Source organism: Oncorhynchus gorbuscha, linkage group LG15, assembly GCF_021184085.1.
Source record: "Oncorhynchus gorbuscha isolate QuinsamMale2020 ecotype Even-year linkage group LG15, OgorEven_v1.0, whole genome shotgun sequence".
Taxonomy (NCBI): domain Eukaryota; kingdom Metazoa; phylum Chordata; class Actinopteri; order Salmoniformes; family Salmonidae; genus Oncorhynchus; species Oncorhynchus gorbuscha.
In genome coordinates, this window is record NC_060187.1 from 50762093 (window position 1) to 50780446 (window position 18354).

The 18354-nt window shown below is 43.6% G+C and overlaps 1 protein-coding gene across 5 annotated transcripts in view; it reads left to right on the forward strand.

The window, feature by feature from the left end:
• Window positions 1-18354, forward strand: part of LOC123997463 (adhesion G-protein coupled receptor D2) — a 161632-nt gene that overhangs the window by 101933 nt on the left and 41345 nt on the right. The gene's annotated exons all lie outside the window — the stretch shown is intronic.

The window sequence follows — 18354 nt, forward strand, 5'->3', positions numbered from 1 at the left end:
GCTTGGGCTCTACCAGGAGGCTGACACAAGTGGATCTTCCAGTAAGACAATAACCCAAAGAACTAATCAAAATCAATTGATCACAAAATAAAAGTCTCAGTCTCTGGACTTGAACCCCATTCAAAACCTGGGGTTTGAACTGAAAAGTGCAGTCCACAAGTGCAGACGAAGGATATCAAGGATCTGGAAAGATTCTATTTGAAGGAATAGTCTAAGATCCTCCCAACGTGTCTTCCAATCCCATAAAACATTTTAGAAAAAGGCTGTGTTGTTATCCTCACGTAATTGTTGACATCCTTGAAAAAAATTTAACGAATACTGAGCTATATTGTATGCTAAATTTAAATAAATAAAAATTATACTAATACAGTTGCTCAGAGAAAGAGATTTTGTTTAACAAGTAATTTAAAAAAATCTCGTACAGAGAGGTACTGTTGACATGTTTCAGGGCTTTCACAAACAACTTAGAAATATAATATAATTCTATAAGTGCTAATAGAAAATGTTTTTGTAAAATAATAGTGTTAAGTCAATATTAACAAGGGTTCTAATAGTCAGATTTTCTCCTTTTAGCATCTGTTGTTCCCCTTTTTATTTGTGCACAAAATTTTTGGAAAGCTGTTTGACTTATAATACTCAATGTTGTCGTTTCAGCTCCCCCTTATTTTAATGGACTTACTGAAAGTCAGTGTTTCTTAGAGCAACTATAAAAACCCAAAATAACAACTGTGAAAGTGATGAAACAAAAGTGAATTCCTTTCTACAGAAATATTGAAGATTTGTGCGTTGTCCCTGGCCAATAATACATCAAATAAAGTAAGTAAATGGTAAGCTTCCCTAATGGCCCCCTATTTCCTATATAGTGTAATACTGTTAACCAGGGCCAATAGGTCTCTGGTCAAAAGTAGTGCACTATATAGGGAATAGGGTGCCATTTGGGTATGCAACTTAAGTTGTCAGTGCGCGCGCAGCATGCCAGGATTCTTTCCACATAGCACTCTAGTAAAAAGTAGTACACTATATTGTGTGTAGGGGGCCATTTGGGACTCACCCTAAGTCAAGTTGTCAGTGCGCAGCCTGCCATGATCTGATCCCTTGTGCTGTCTGTCGTCTCTGGGTACAGGCCCATCTCCTGTAGGTGAAGGAGAAACCATATGGTTGTACTGCTAACATCTGACTCGCCCCCCTCTTAACATGTGTTTCTCAGCATCAGCTGCAATTAGGGGCCTACCATTGCGTCTAAATAAAGGGGCTCGTCTCTCTATCGCATGCAGCCGCAGATTACCCCCAGAGCTCCCCACCAACACCAATGTGGTGCATGGGGATGGGGGGGATTACTTTTCTTCCTCCATCCCTCTTTCATTCCCTCCCTCCTGGCCCGCTGCTTGTCACACACGTTTAGCCTGATTCATTGACACGCCACAGGATCTGGGGCCTCCCAAAACGCCCCAGAGACAATGACAGCATCACCTTCTCTCCTTCGAACTCATCTGTAGTACACCTTTTTAGTCCTCTTTCACCTTGTTCAATCAAAAGCTGCATGTAGAGGTATCTGGGAAATGTCTGTTTGTGTGACCATTTGCACAATATTGATGTTGTGAAGCTAAAAGGAACACCAGAGCGCTCTCTCGCTGTTTTTCTGCCTCACTGTGGGAATTTCCATATACTGGTTTTGATTGAATAGCGGCAGTAACGGGGTAAAGTTATCGTTTCCAGCTAGCCATAACATAGCATCGTGATTCTTAATCCACTGTATTGATTTAGCCTGTTTTCTGTTTTGTCTGCTGTGTTCCAGCAAGGTTAGTTTGTGGAAGTCACCCTATCACAGAAATAAGAGAGTGTATTGAAGTGGACTACCAATTTTTATTAGTCAGGTTTTACTAATTTGATTTATACTGTAGCTCTTGAAAGACGACGACTTGAAACGTCATTGACGCTTTTCCGCGTTTATCCGTGTAAAAACAGAAACGCTCTGTTTTCAATTACTGATTCCAGTTGGAAAAACAGCTGGGCACATCTATCCAGGTATATGCTCCTATTTTCTTAAGGAACGAGTCTTTACATTGGGGATTGGCATCCCATCGATAATTGCACGAGCAGAATTACAGACACCAGCAAACCCTGGTGCGGCGAGAGGGAGGTGTACTCTCCATGGTGGCTTTATGGTTTACATCTCGCTGATGCAAAGTGATGTGTACTAATTCTACATCTGGTCAAACAAAACAGGCCCCAGAAGTTCAGCCAATGCAAAAATCACTTCCCTTTTTCTCGTCCTTTCCTTCTTTCCTCCTGCCCTCTCTTTATTCAAGCCATTTATGCATCTTTATTCATTTTTCTCCCATCCACAATGATTGACAAATAACTGGGGGTGACCTTGAAGGTTGTATGCGTTGAGCTTTAGCTTGCTCAGCCTTTGTTTAGTGGATCTGTGCCGCTGTATCAGGGCCTTGTCATTTGGACTGAGGCTTTGAGGACTTGATTGTAGCCTACAGTCTAAATACCCAAACAAACTGCTGGGGCCAAAATGTGCTATTGGTTTGCTGTGTATTTACATTCCTTCCTTCTTCTCACTCTGTCTTTCTACATCTCTCTCTCTCTTCTGTGTTTCGCTTTCTCTCTCATCTCGCTCTTGTCTCGCTCGCTATCTCTCCCGTCTTTTCCTCTCTCTGTCTCTTCTCACTCTCTTCTCCGCTCCCTCTTTTCTCTGAATGGCACATGCAGGATCTCTGACCTAGAGTCATATGTTTACGTAACCAGTTTGGGGGAAGAAATTAAGTTTTGAGATTTCAATTTAGGAATTCCATATTCTTAATTTCCTTTTCGCCTGGGGCCGTATTATGTGAAATCTGTAATTCATTCTGAGGTAAACTTTAACTCTGGCACCCACATGTTCTTGCGCTCATGCTCTGGCACTTCATATTTATCAGACACACACAGTCAATGAACAAAGGAAAAGCTGAAATATTGAACGTGTGTTGTCGCTCTTAGGGCGCTTTAAGTGTGAATGTTTATGCATATGCACTCGACTGTTTCAAAGCTTGCCGGGTTCCAAATGTGTTTTCCTACTCGTTCCGCATACGGCTTGCTTGAGCAAAGTCGAGGACAGAAATCTATTCATAATTCAAAGAAACAACAACGGCGAGTTGAAAGCTATAACAAATTGGAGGGAAAAGTTGAATTTGTATCTTCTTAGGAGGCTGACTCCATAATACATACTGCTCCCACTGTGTGGTAATGGGATATATGATGGATGGCCAACCAGCATAGACTCCCATTCCTTCTCTTTGCTATTCATCTGTTTATCTATTTATTCATTTCTTCCGTCATCCAGTGAGACCCAGACTAACTGTGGATTGGGCCCTGGAGGGTCTCTGGAGGGTTTGCCGTAAGTGGCCTAAAAGGGATATTTCACCCAAATTACACAATAACATATTGGTTTCTGTACTCTGTTAGCAGTCTATGCAGTAAGATGTCAGCAATCCATACTTTCTTCATACTGTCTTCAAATGTGCCACTTTGTAATTTGGGTGAACTATCCTTTTAACATGGTTGTTTATCAAAAGAAGGATGAATCCTTTAGGGCATTTGGTGTTGATTGATGTCATTGGTGGCACAAGGTGCAGTGTGGCATTGGCTTCCTCAAAGCAGATTTGATGTGGTTTCTGTGAGCCCATAAGTTAAAGGTACAACTGTCTCCACTCATATATTGTGCCAAACAACACCCCTTGGCTGTGGTATATACTGTACTATATTCACGATATACCATGCCTCCTCAGGCCTTATTATTGCTAAAGTACCACATACAACTTTAATACTTTGTTGAATCACAGTACATTAACAATCAATGTCTGGACATTGTACATTGTAGATTATGCACTCTAAAAAAAAAGTACATTAGAAGAGTGTACTGTACATACACCACTACAACCAGACCAGTTGTTTCTCAAGATGTCGCTCTAGCTAGCCAACCTCGACCTAAAGAAGTGAAATTCCTGATTTTTACCTGGATTATGTTGGAGAGGCTTCCATTAAATAACACCCTCTGTGTTCTGTTGGACAGGTAACTCTTTATCCACAATATAGCATGGGGTGTGAAGCCATAACACATTTTTTTTTTTCAGAAGCAGACTATGATCGATAATGTCGAAAGCCATCCTGAAGTCTTACAAAACAGCCCCCACAATCTTTTCATAATCAGTATTTTGTGTAAGTGCTGTGCTTGTTGAATATCCTTGCCTATAAGCGTGCTAAAAGTCTGTTGTCAGTATATTCAATGTAAAATAGCAACTTTAAAAAAAAAGTTTAGGAAGGGTTGGTAATAGGCTGATTGGTTGGCTATTTGAGCCAGTAAAGGGGCTTTACTATTCTTGCATAGCAGAATGACTTTTGCTTCCCTCCAGGCCTGAGGACACACACTTTCTAGTAGGCTTAGATTGAAGATATGCCAAATAGGAGTTTCAATATAGTCCTCTATTATCCTCAGTAATTTTCCATCCAAGTTGTCAGAACCCGGTGGCTTATCATTGTTGATAGACAACAATACTTTTTTCACCTCTTCCACACTCACTTTACGGATTTCAAAATTACAATGCTTGTCTCCCATAATTTGTTCAGTTATACCGTACTTGGATGTGTAGTGTCAGCGTTTGTTGCTGGCATGTTTGCTAATCTTGACAATGAAATAATCATTACAGTAGATGGCAACATCAGTGGGTTTTGTGCTGAATGAGCCATCTGATTCAATGAATGAGTTTGCCTTTTTGCCCAAAATTTCATTTACGGTGCTCCAAAGCTTTTTACTATTAGTCTTTATATAATTAATCTTTGTTTCACAGTGTAGTTTCATCTTCTTTTATTCAGTTTAGTCACATGATTTCTTAATTTGCAGTACGTTTTCGAATCGGTTGTGACAAGTGCAGCAGCTACTGTAGTTACACCTCATTACACACATACAGACCAGCAAATATTATTTAAATCATCAACAGAGGAATTAAAACCCGTTTTTCAACCACTTCTTGTTAACAAACTATAATTTTGGCAAGTTGGTTAGGACATCTACTTTGTGCATGGCACAAGTCATTTTTCCAACATTTGTTTACAGACAGATTAATTCACTTATAATTCACTGTATCACAATTTCAGTGGGTCATAAGTTTACATACACTAAGTTGACTGTGCCTTTAAACAGCTTGGAAAATTCCAGAAAATTATGTTGTGGTTTTAAAAGCTTATGATAGGCTAATTGACTTTGGTGCGAAAAGTGCAAATCAATCCCAGGACAACAGCAAAGGACCTTGTGAAGATGCTGGAGGAAACCGGTACAAAGTATCTATATCCACATAACCTGAAAGGCCGCTCAGCAAGGAAGAAGCCACTGCTCCAGAACCGCTATAAAAAAAGCCATACTACGTTTTGCAACTGCATATAGGGACAAAGATCATACTTTTTGGAGAAATGTCCTCTGGTATGATGAAACAAAAAATATAACTGTTTGGCCACAATGACCTTTGTTATTTTTGGAGGATAAAGGGGGAGGCTTGCAAGCCGAAGAACGCCATCCCAACCGTGAAGCATGGGGGTGGCAACATCATGTTGTGGGGGTGCTTTGCTGTAGGAGGGACTGGTGCACATCACAAAATAGATGGCATCGTGAGGAAGGACAATTATGTGGATGGACAATTATGTGGATATATTGACGCAACATCTCAAGACATTAGTCAGGAATTTAAAGCATGGTCGCAAATGGGTCTTCCAAGCATACTTCCAAAGTTGTGGCAAAATGGCTTAAGGACAACAAATTCAAGGTATTGGAGTGGCCATCACAACGCCCTGACCTTAATCCTATCGAAAATCTGTGGACAGAACAGAAAAGGCGTGTACGAGCAAGGAGGCCTACAAACCTGTCTCAGTTACACCAGCTCTGTCAGGAGGAATGGGCCAAAATTCACCCAACTTATTGTGGGAAGCTTGTGGAAGGCCGCCTGAAACATTTGACCTAAATTTAAACAATTTAAAGGCAATGCTACCAAATACTAATTGAGTGTATGTAAACTTCTGATCTACTGGGAATGTGATGAAAGAAATAAAAGCTGAAATAAGTCATTCTCTCTACTATCATTCTGACGTTTCACAACCTTAAAATAAAGTGGTGATCCTAACTGACCTAAGATAGGGAATTTTTACTAGGATTAAATGTCAGGAATTGTGAAAAACTGAGTTTAAATGTGTTTGGCTAAGGTGTATGTAAACTTCCGACTTCAACTGTACCTCTGTTGATATCACGTACATTATCAAGCATTTCACACGTTATCCAGATACTGATTGTTAGCACTTGGTGGTCTGTAGCGGCTTCCCACAATAATGGGCTTTAAGTGAGGCAGATGAACCTGTAGCCATAATACTTCCTTGTTTTTTAACATGAGATCATCTATACGCTTTACATGAATGTGGTTCTGAATATACACCGCAACACCACCCACATTGACATTTCTGTCTTTTTTGTAGATGTTATAACCATGTATTGCTACCACTGTATCATCAAAGGTATTATCTAAGTGAGTTTCAGAGATAGTCAGAACATGAATGTCATCTGTCAAGTTATTGATTTCATGAACCTTGTTTCTTAGGCTACATATGTTAGTGTGGGATATTTTTAGCACTTATTGGTTGCTTGATTGTTTTTATTGCTTTACTGGGAAGCTTATCAGAATTAGACATGCTCATGTTATTTATGTTTGAGGTGATAGTGCAGGATGAACCGACCACAGTGGACTTCCTACTAGGGCACACCGCGTGAGTGCTAACAGTATAACTCTGGTTCATAGGCACAATAGTTGTAGGCTCAACAGAGGCCAAAATCTCCAGGTCTCCCTCATCTTCAACCTTATTTTTGCTCCCAATCAAGGGCGTTGCTCAGGGACCTGTGTTGTCCCCCACTCCCTTACCACACCCCTGGGGGTGACTTCTCACGTCCCGCCCGGCACCGCTGCTTGTACAGGCCCCTGGGATATGGGGGGGGGGTGCAGGTATAGCATAGAGGCAAGGTGACAGCACTCTAAACCAATGGCGCATCAAGACACTTCTTCCCCGGGCAGCAGGACCGTAGATCAGAACAGGGAGGATGGCGGAGCGACTGAGGGTGACAGGGGAATAACATCCCTTTCTCCTCAATCGACAGGGACCATAACTCCTGCTTCTCCAGGGACAGATTGAGAAAGGCAATAGCCAGGGGCTGTGAAGCACGGATGCTTAGGAGAATTGAAAGTTAAAGAAGCAGCGGTTGGGACTTTTTGTTATTTTATTTTTTTGCCCCTTTTTTATGTATATAAAAAAAATCCTTATAAAACTATCGAACAATAAATCCTGTGCGTTCTTGAACCCCCCCCCCAAAAAAAAAAAACATTATTTTATATACACTGAGTGTACAAAACATTAAGAACACCTCCCCTTTCGCCCTCACAACAGCCTCACTTCGTCGGGGCATGGACTCTACAAGATGTTGAAAGCGTTCCACTAGGGATGCTGGCCTGTGTTGATTCCAATGCTTCCCACAGTAGTGTCAAGTTGGTTTGATGCCCTTTCTTGACGCACACGGGAAACTGTTGAGCGTGAAAAATCCAGCAGCATTGCAGTTCTTGTATTTTTTGCTGCTTTTTGATATCTACCATGACTCTTAGATTATGTAGAGCAAGACCAGGATATTTGAACCAAACAGAGTTTCCTTCTGAAGCTTCATTTCCTGGTCCAGGCTTAGTGGTGTTGAAAATGTGATGCATTACATTTTCTGATTGTTATACTGCTTGGTGTGTTCTAGTGTATTGTATATTGTAGAGTACTGTGATGAGCTGGTACTAATGATAGTGCACTGTTATGAATCATTGTGTTACATGGTCTTGTGTCTCTCAGAGTCTGTATGGTTACTGCTGCATCAGGTCTGAGCTGTCTCACTCACACCATCTCTCCTTCTTCCTCTCTCTATCTATATATCTCTCTCTCTCCCTTCCTCACTCTCTCTCTCTTCCCCTGTCTTTCCTCCCATCTCCTTCTCTTCCTCACCCCCCATCCCTGTCCTCTTCCCCCTATCTCTCTCTCCATCCTGCCTGAGGCGAGACACTCCTCCTTCTCCATGCATGGCCACTTTCCCCTGGGGAACAGCTTTTATTGACTGATCAATTTCACAGTAGCTTATTGAATGCCTTTTAATGGTTTCTTTATTTTCAATTACAATACACTGTGTCTCGCCTGACGACGTGGCAACCGACAACGACCCAATGTACTCACCAGAGAGCAGCGAAATTTTGAACCCACATTTTGAGAAATTACGAACGTTTTATGTGTTCGTTGTAATTTGTTTGGGACTTTTATTGTCACGCTGGGATAATATTGTCCTAAACTGTGTGGGGCGAAAAAGATTGACTGGTTGAATATCATTAGTCAAGATTATACCAATAGTGATAATAAGGAAACACTACACAACAGAAAACCTCAGTCAAATCACATTAAATTAATTCATATTTGTGCTGGTTGAGATTTAGGCCTAATTACATTCCACCATAGAGTAGCTTGCGATTTCCAAGCCCAGTATGGTCACTGACTAGACGAGGGGAAGGGTACATTTCAATGTGCGTTGGAGAATCATCGGCGGTATATAAACATTTTGGGATTATTTAATTTAACTCGCCTCCAGGCACTGTCATCAAGTTGATGAAGGCAAACACCGATAGGTCTGGTAAATACAGTGGATGAAAAATAAAAACTGCTAGAGTGTTAAGGTGTGTGTATATTGGATAGCGGGGATTGTGTTTGTGCGTGCCTGCCAGCCGACCAGGTTACCAGGCACCTGCTCCACTGAAGGTGAAAGAAGTGCTCACTTGAGCTCATTGAAAAGTAGATGTGACAGTAAATTTTTCAGCCTCCCGAGATGGGAGATCTTGTTATAGCAGTCAGGATGGGGGTCAGGGCAGTGGCTGTTGATGATTGAGGAAAAGAGAAGTAAATTCATTCTGCTTCAGGCACTTTGTCAAGTGCCAGTAGCTTACCGTTGAGAGCCACTCACCCATCACTGTGTTACGGCCCCAGAGGTCACCCTCCCGTCGTAAATCAGAGTCGCCTCGCCTCGGCTGCTAAACCTATTGCCTGCTCTCCTATTGCCGCTCCCCCTGCTCCTAGTGAAATGAAAAGGGAAGATCAGCCAAGCCCATGTTGCTGCTGCTGTATTGAAGAACATAACAGGGGCATGCATGTAAGGAGATGACTGGGACTGGGAAAGAACTCTCTGGGAGCACTCCTCCACGCCACATGTTGCTTCTGTTTCATAAAAGCCACCTCTCTTTTTTCGCTCTCAATTCAATTCAATGGGCTTTATTGGCATAGGAAAAAAACATGTTTACATTGCGAAAGCAAGTCTCTCTGTCTCTTTCTCTCAGGGTACATATAGATCCTCACGTATCAAGTCATTAAAAAGTGTATTTTATCCGTTTTTTTTTCTTCTTCTTTCTATTGTTTATGAGAATGAGGCAATTAATTGGTCTGTTTAAGTTGGAGCAACCCGTTCCTGGTGGTTTATGATGTGTATAGAGTTTTTGCCGCCATTGCATGGCTGCAGTTGCATTGCCGTCAGTGACAATGTTTTTGATTACTCCTGACAAACCTCCTTGGAGTGTTAATTAAAAATGGAAGCAGATGCGCAGGTGTGGGAGATCATTAGGAGACACAGGGCCCCCTTGTTCACACACTTGTCTCGCCACACCCCAGCCCAGCGTGCACACGATTGCACACACACAGGCCTCCACAGCTCAGAGGAGAAGTTATCAGGAAAGGGGAGAAGAGAAAAGGAGCAGAGAGGAGAGCAGCAAGGGAGAAGGGTGGAGAGGATAGAAGGACGGAAGATGACAGAAAAGAGGAGAAGGGCAGAGAAGAGGAGAGGAAACAGAGCTAACACCGTAATCTGCCAGACAACAGAACCAAACCAGAAGCATATCCAAAACCAACTCAACCAGCAGGTGCCTTAATAACATACAACCGTCAATCCTACACACCTACAAACTGTTCTAGGATCAGCATTAGTCAGCCCTATCCAGTATCTCTCACTTTGGGTTTCCATGTCTGAGTGATGGCGCTAAATGCCCTAACAACAGCTGCAAGCAACACAAAAGCTATCAGCAGTGTGTTTCTGAATCTCCCCCAAAGTGCGAAAGGTCTGATGATACTCAAACATGCCGTGTTAGTTTTTCTGGTGAAACGTAAGCTCCAGTCTACAGAAGGATTCCTTCATTTTTCAGTCTTTGCTTGCACTGCCATCACGGCCCAGAGCTTTGGACCCAGCCGGGACTCAGGGCTGGCCTCACGCAACTCCACATACAGACCTTCACAGGGTGCCTCCAAACCAAACATCAAATGTACAAACGCAAACCCCCAAAGGCTCTCTTTCTTTCAACCTGTTAATTGATATATTATGAAATTATTGAAATCTTGTGTGGCCATGTGCAAACATTTTTCTGGGATGGTGGGAAAGAGAGAGAGAGAGAAAGAGAGAGGAAAAGGGATCCAGTGTGTGTGTGCACTGCTGTTTTTAATATTCCTTCTTATTAGGGTGTGATTATCCTCCCACGCCTGGCTTCTCTCACATGATGACTGGAAGAGGAGCGGGAAGACCAGGAGAGAGGTCTCTGAAAACCTGCAGTTTCACCTCTAACTTTACACTTTCATTTCAGCTTTTTCCTCAGTGAATCAGCCTTTTTTCTTAAAGTAACTGTGAATTCTGATTGCCAAATGACAAAGATAGTTGATTTAAAAAGTATTTATAGAAAAGTGTGTCTGTAAAATAGCTATTTAAATATATGGATACTATCCTACAATGAATGTTCAGGGTTTGTTTAAATATTAGTAAATTTTGAGCATTACTGCTCTTGCATCCCTTGAGAAGAGTCATTGGCGTATTTGTTGATGGTATCATGCCAAACATTGTCGACGACCTCTGAAGACTCCAACCGTTTAACAGGCGCTAACATCAGCCGTAAGCGAACGGTTAGCCTTTTCCAGCATCTCTCTCCCAGGATGTTTATGCCTTTATGTTCGCCTCCTCTTCACGCATACACACACACTCGCGTCCAAAGGCCTCTCCAGTCAGCCGATGTGCTTCTGCCGCTGCTCCTCACCGCCTTCAACATACTCTGGCACAGTTTTGCTAACCTCTCAAATAGAAAATTCCACCCTTTGATGCAAATCGCCAGAGCAGGCTGGATACATGCCACTGAGGATGCTGGCGACCGTGCTATGATCTGACGGAATATTCCGTGCACCAAGAGAAGAAAAAAAATGGAAAGGAAAGGACGACAAACAGAGAGAAACAGGATGGAGGGAAGAGGAGAAGAAGAAGAAGGAAGATTTTTGAAAAGGCAGCGAGAAACTGTGAGCAGGTCTCCGGGGGCCCGACCAAGCACTTTGTATCGTACATATATCACCTGTCAACCACGGGCTCTAAAGAGACACACAGAAACACAATGGAACTGACAGATGGTCCAAAACAAACCAAACCTGGTTTGATGCTATTAAAAGCTGTTTACCTCGGCCAGACGGCTGCCTGTGTGTGTGTGTGCGTACGTGTCTGTCTGTCTGTGTGTGCGTGTGTGTGTACAGTATGTGTGAGAAGGTGTTTGTGTTTGTTCTGTTCGTGTGTGTGTGTGTGTGTGTGTGTGCTGTTTCTTAGCTCCCAGCATTTCATCCAGCTCACTGTTATGTTAGCAGCTCCCAGGCGGCAGTTCTAAGGCCGAATAGTGCAGTGTGTGTGTGTGTGCTTGTGTGTGTAGGAGCTGTACCACAATTAAGATTAAACAAAAGACACAACATAGTGAAACATTCTCACTGATTACTATGGTTGTTGTTGGACACCAGCTAAACTCTCTTTAAGTACTGACTGATCAAACCCCCCCAAGCGAAGGGTGAGAGAATATCCCCCTTCCCTATCCCCCCTTCTTCATCCCATCCTCCCCTCTAAAGAGGTCTGACGAACCCCTTAAATGCACTGACCTTTCTCAAGTGGACTTCACCCCCCCACACACTTTCTCCATGTAGATGAGACAGAGACAGATTAAGATATTTCTGATGGGGAGCGATTTGAGCGCAACACACTAAATTAATTCTGGTGGAAGCCAGCCCACTTCCTGTTACTGACACAGGGCCACTTTGAGACCATGACAACTATGAGAGAGGAGAGGAGTTGACAGGCCGTGTGTGTGTAGGTGTGTGTGGAAGTGTGATTACTTTGCAAGAGTAACGTGTTACATTTATTGTATCAGATGCAGTCTCAGTTGCATTTATAATATTCCTATTCAAAGGCTTTTTTTGGTTTGCTTAAGACAGCTTCCAATTATATGTGATGATGGACTTTGGGCTCCTTTGGGCTTCTGAATTTTCTCCATAATTACAAGAGCATAATTAGTCATTCAGAGCTGACAGCCTCGTGTGTGTGTGTGTGTGTGTGTGTGTGTGTGTGTGTGTGTGTGTGTGTGTGTGTGTGTGTGTGTGTGTGTGTGTGTGTGTGTGTGTGTGTGCGTGCGTGCGTGCGTGCGTGCGTGCGTGCGTGCGTGCGTGCGTGCGTGCGTGCGTGCGTGCGTGCGCGCGCGTGTGTGTGTATGTTCAATTTAGGAAATAATTAATGATTACTTTGTCCCATTACATAGTTTATTTGTCACGTTCTGACCTTAGTTCTTTTGTTATGTCTTTGTTTTAGTTGGTCAGGGCGGGGGTTGGGTGGGCGGTCTATGTTCTTTTTCTATGATTTGGTATTTCTATGTTTGGCCTGGTATGGTTCTCAAATCAGAGGCAGCTCTCAATCGTTGTCCCTGATTGAGAACCATACTTAGGCAGCCTGTTTTCACCCTTGAGTTGTGGGTGATTATTTTCTGAGTCGGTTTTTGTTATTTCACGTTGTTATTTTGTATTTTTCAGTGTTCTATTAAAAGAATCATGAACACGTACCACACTGCGCATTGGTCCTCCGATCCTTCCTACTACTCCTCGTCAGAGGATGAAGAAGAACGTTACAGAATCACCCACCACCAAAGGACCAAGCAGCGTGGTGAGCAGCAGCAGAGCTATCTGGAGAAATGGACATGGGAGGAGATACTGGAAGGCAAGGGACTCTGGGCACAGGCTGGGAGTATCGTCGTCCACAGGAGGACCTGGAGGCATTTAAGGCTGAGCGGAAACACTACGAGGAGTTGGCACGGAGGCAGCCCCAAAAATGTATTGGGGGGTGGCACACGAGGAGTTAGGCTGAGTCAGGAGTCAGACCTGAGCCAACTCCCCTTGTTTATCGTAAGGAGCCAAGGATGGAACCAAAGCTGGTCAGGGCAAAATTGGAGGTGAGCGACGGAAGCGAAGCAGAGACAGTGAAGGAGTTAATGGGGAGATTGGAGGAGAGAGTAATGAGGGAGTTGCTGTGTTGGTGCATGAGGCACGACAACCCGCCCGACGGAGCGTGTCTACGATTTGATGTCACCTGAGTCAGCTCTCCGTACTCGTCCTGAGGTGCGTGCTAGCCGTCTGGTGAAGACTGTGCCAGCCCCACGCACCAGGCCTCCTGTGCGCCTCCCTAGCCCTGCATGTCCTGTGCCAGCTCCATGCTACAGCTCTCCAAGATGTGCTTACCGTGGCGGGTGTCGTACTGGTCAGGCACTGTGTTATGCAGTGTCGTACTGGTCAGGCACTGTGTTATGCGGTGGAGCGTGCGGTGTCCACAGTACTAAGAACGCATGCGCTTACATCCCAGCTCCCCGCATCTGCCGGGCTAGGGTGAGGATCCAGCCAGGGCGGATGGTGCCAGCTCTGCTCTCCAGACCTCCAGTGCGTCTCCTCGGGCCAGGATATCCTGCGTCGGCTCTGCACACTGTGTCTCCCGTGTGTCTGCACAGCCCAGTGCATCCTGTGCCTGCGCCCCGCACGTGCCGGGTTAAAGTCACCAGCCAGGACGGGTTGTGCAGGCCCTTAGTTCTAGACCTCCAGTGCGCCTCCACGGCCCGGTCTATCCTGTGCCTCCTCCGAGGACCAGGCTGTCTCTCCGTCTCCTCCCTACAGGTGCTCCCGCCTGCTCAGCGCTGCCAGAGTAGCCCCCCTGCTCAGCGCTGCCAGAGTCTCCCTCCTGCTAAGGGCTGCCAGAGTCTCCCTCGTGCTCAGCGCTGCCAGAGTCTCCCACCTGTCCTGAGCTGCCAGAGTCTCCCGCCTGTCCTGAGCTGCCAGAGTCTCCCGCCTGTCCTGAGCTGCCAGAGTCTCCCGCCTGTCCTGAGCTGCCAGAGTCTCCCGCCTGTCCTGAGCTGCCAGAGTCTCCCGCCTGTCCTGAGCTGCCAGTCTCCCGCCTGTCCTGAGCTGCCAGAGTCTCCCGCCTGTCCTGAGCTGCCAGTGTCTCCTGCCAGTCAGGAGCTGCCAGAGCCGCTGCTTACTCCGGTGCTGCCAGAATCGCCCTTCCCTCCGGTGCTGCCGGTATCTCCCATCCATTCGGGACCCGTTGCTAGGGTCCCCAGTCCGAGGTTGGCGGCGAGGGTCGCCGCTCTAAAGAGGCCACGGAGGCGGGTAAAGAGGCGTGCAAAGACTATGGTGGAGTGGGGTCCATGTCCCGCGCCAGAGCCGCCACCGCGGACAGACGCCCACCCAGACCCTCCCCTATAGGTTCAGTTTTTGCGGCCAGAGTCCGCACCTTTGAGGGGGGGTATTGTCATGTTCTGACCTTAGTTATTTTGTTATGTCTTTGTCAGGGCGTGAGTTAGGTGGGTGGTCTATTTTATTTTTCTATGATTTGGTATTTCTGTGTTTGGCCTGGTATGGTTCTCAAGTCAGAGGCAGCTGTCAATCGTTGTCCCTGATTGAGAACCATACTTAGGCAGCCTGTTTTCACCCTTGAGTTGTGGGTGATTATTTTCTGTGTATGTGTGTTCCACACGGAACTGTTTTGGTTTTTGTTATTTCACGTTGTTAGTTTGTATTTTTCAGTGTTCTATTAAAAGAATCATGAACAGGTACCACGCGGCGCATTGGTCCTCCGATCCTTCCTACTTACTCCTCGTCAGAGGGAGAAGAAGACCGTTACATTATTAGGCATGGCATATTATAGTATCCTGATATTAGGAACACCTTCCTAATATGGAGTTGCACCCCTTTCTGCCCTCAGAACAGTCTTAATTCGTCAGGGCATGGACTCTACAATGTGTCGAAAGTGTTCCACAGGGATGCTGGCACATGTGGAATCCAATACATCCCACAGTTGTTTCAAGTTGGCTGGATGTCCTTTGGGTGGTGGAGCATTGTTGATACACATGGGAAACTGTTGAGCGTGAAAAACCCAGCAGCATTGCAGTTCTTGAAACGCTCAAACTGGTGCGCTTGGCAGCTAATACCATACCACTTTGAAGGCGCTTAAATATTTTGTCTTGCCCAATCACCCTCTGAATGGCACACATACACAATCCATGACTAAAGGCTTAAAAATCTTTCTTTAACCTGTCTCCTCCCCTTCATCTACACTGATTGAAGTGGATTTTACAGGTGACATCAATAATTTATTTAACCAGGAAAACCCATTGAGACCCAGAGTCTCTTTTTCAAGGGGGACCTGGCCTAGAAGGCAGCAACAATCATTACATTACATAATTAAAACATACAACAATACAATACAAGTCAACAACATGATCCAGCCTATAAAAAAAAGCATTTACACTCTTCTGTAACAGAGTCGGGAATCAAAGCTTTCTCCGGGGTTCACCTGGTTAGTCTATGTCATGTTTTGTACACTCAGAGTGTGCATTACTGTTTCAGCTGTCCATGCTCTGATTGGCTCCAATGACCGCCATTGGGTCATCCCTTGTGTTTGGTTTGTTCAAATCTGATTGGTCAGTTAGATATTTGAGTCCGAGATAAAACATTTTTAGTTGCAGACAACCTTTTGACATCTCAGTTTACACGAAACACACTGGAATAAGCTATCTATGAAAACTTTTGATTAATTTTTTTTTTTTTAACACTGACAAAAGCATAGTCTAAAACTACTGGTCCTGAGTTGTGTATCATGTATATTGTATCTTATTTTTGCTTGGATATGTCTGTTAATACATTCGATTCCCTGCATTCTGTAATTCACAGATTATTGTGGTTGACAATTATTTTCCACAATTTCAGATGTGCTGTTCACTTAGGATTATCTGTACCGTATACCCTGTAAAATATATTACCTTTTGGCAATTTTTGCAAATATCTTTAAATAGGAAAGAATCTCCTTATTAGAAAAGCCTCTACTTGTAATACCCCAGGGAGTGCCACACATATTTTCTTCCCCAAACAGTCCAAGTGGTTCCATGTTTAGTATGTTTGTAAAGCGGTGTGAACAGAGACGTGGAACCGCAGAGGCCTCCCTCGTGGTGGAACTATGCCTGTTGATTTAGCATGCTACGGTTCCCATGGCATTACAGTGAAAAGTACAGGAGTATTATACAAGTATGACATTCCGCAATTGTGTGTGTGTGTGGCTCCAAAAATACTTTTTATGGAAGCACAAGAACCAAAATATCCAGGGATGAATAATAATGTGCAAACTGAATTGAAGAAAAGTTGTTACTTTGTGTCACTTCAGTTGAGGTCATTGGCAGTCCAAATCAGATAGTATAGATAAGAGAGTGTGTGCTGAAATAGAAGTGAGCCGGAATCGAACCATGCCTGGATTTACACCGCTGCCTCTGAGTGGTGTTTTAGAGGCAGCGGCTTAGACCACTAGACCACCGCAGGCCATTCAGACAAGATCCTTATCTGAGGTGACCATTGTGGTCAACAGTGATCATTTCCTCATAAATATACTTTCCTGTTGGTAATTTAATTCACTCTTGGAATGAAATGTCCCAACCACATGTTGGGACATTTCCATAATATAGGGCCCTATAAAAATCTGCGTTGCCATGAACGCGTAGAGAATCACGGAATCCAGACATTAAAACAGAATTCAACAATATTCCAAAATGTATTGAACTTAAAGTAAAGTACTAAATGCGTTGAACTGGTTAGAAAATGCATGCAAGATTTTCATAACTCCTGAACATTATGCATCAGTGATTCGTATTTCCCTTCAACTTCCTGAATAGTGAGTGCGTGTTTGTCTACCACTGTGTAGCCATTAACGATGATTGCTAGTGTATTGACAACCGTCTTCTGGGAGATGGAAAGGTTTTTCCAAAATGATATTATATGATTATTTGCATCAATCCAGTGTCCACTCTGCAATCACATGCTACAGAAACATTGCAAATCAAACAATAGCATCTGGCTGGGGTGATTACAGCCCCCCAAATTTTAAAAATGATCCCAGAACCTCAAAAGTTGTATCCTGATGTGGTTTAAAGTATTATTGTGGACATACAAAATCAAATGTGGCTGTTGTTCTCTCTCTTTTTTTTTGTTGTTTGATAAACTAAAACCTGAAAAAACAAATTTGGAGGGGATAAAACTAAACAGATTTTATAGGGCCCTAATAATTTAACCCTCGATGTACTTTAAATTCAGCATTCAATTTATCTCAATCAATCACCCAACTACCTCGTACCCCAGTACACTGACTCAGTACCGGTACTCCTGTATATCGCCTCGTCATTTTATCGTGTTACTATTTTATTTTGTATCTATTCATACATTTTCTCACTTTTTAACTGCATTGTTGGAGTACGCGTTTAATGGTAAAGTCTACAATAATTGTATTCGGCGCATGCGACAGATAACATTTGATTTGATTTAAAGCTATTTCTTGATCAATGAAAAGTGAACACAGTAACTGTCCAAATGCATTTCTGTTTTAACGGGCAACATTTTTGTTGTATTACAATATTGTTAAATAACAAGGATGTGAAAATGACAATCACAGTTATATCATCGAAATGATCTATGTCGAGACAAATGAAGGAAATTGTGTTAATTTAGAAACGGTTTATAGGATAAAACAAATTGGGATGTCATTACTGTTGCATGACTTTTTTACAGTGTAGAACAGGGGTAGGCAACACGGGTCCTCGAGTGCCGCAGGCACTTCATGTTTTTGGTTTAACTAACCTGGGAGACCAGGTGTATTCGATTCAGGCAATCACTGAATCAGGTGTGGTGCCTAGTTGGAACAAAATCGTGCAGTACCTGCGGCACTCCAGGAACCGGGTTGCCCTACCCCTGGCGTAGACTGAAAGAAAAATAATTGGGAGCGGACACATTTTTTATAATTTTTATTTGATCTTATCTTGTCACTTATCAAATCACTGTGTTAATTGTAATACTCCAATATATTAGATAACACGTGTTTGCAAAACTCCTTGGCTGAGTGATGTGAGAGGTAGG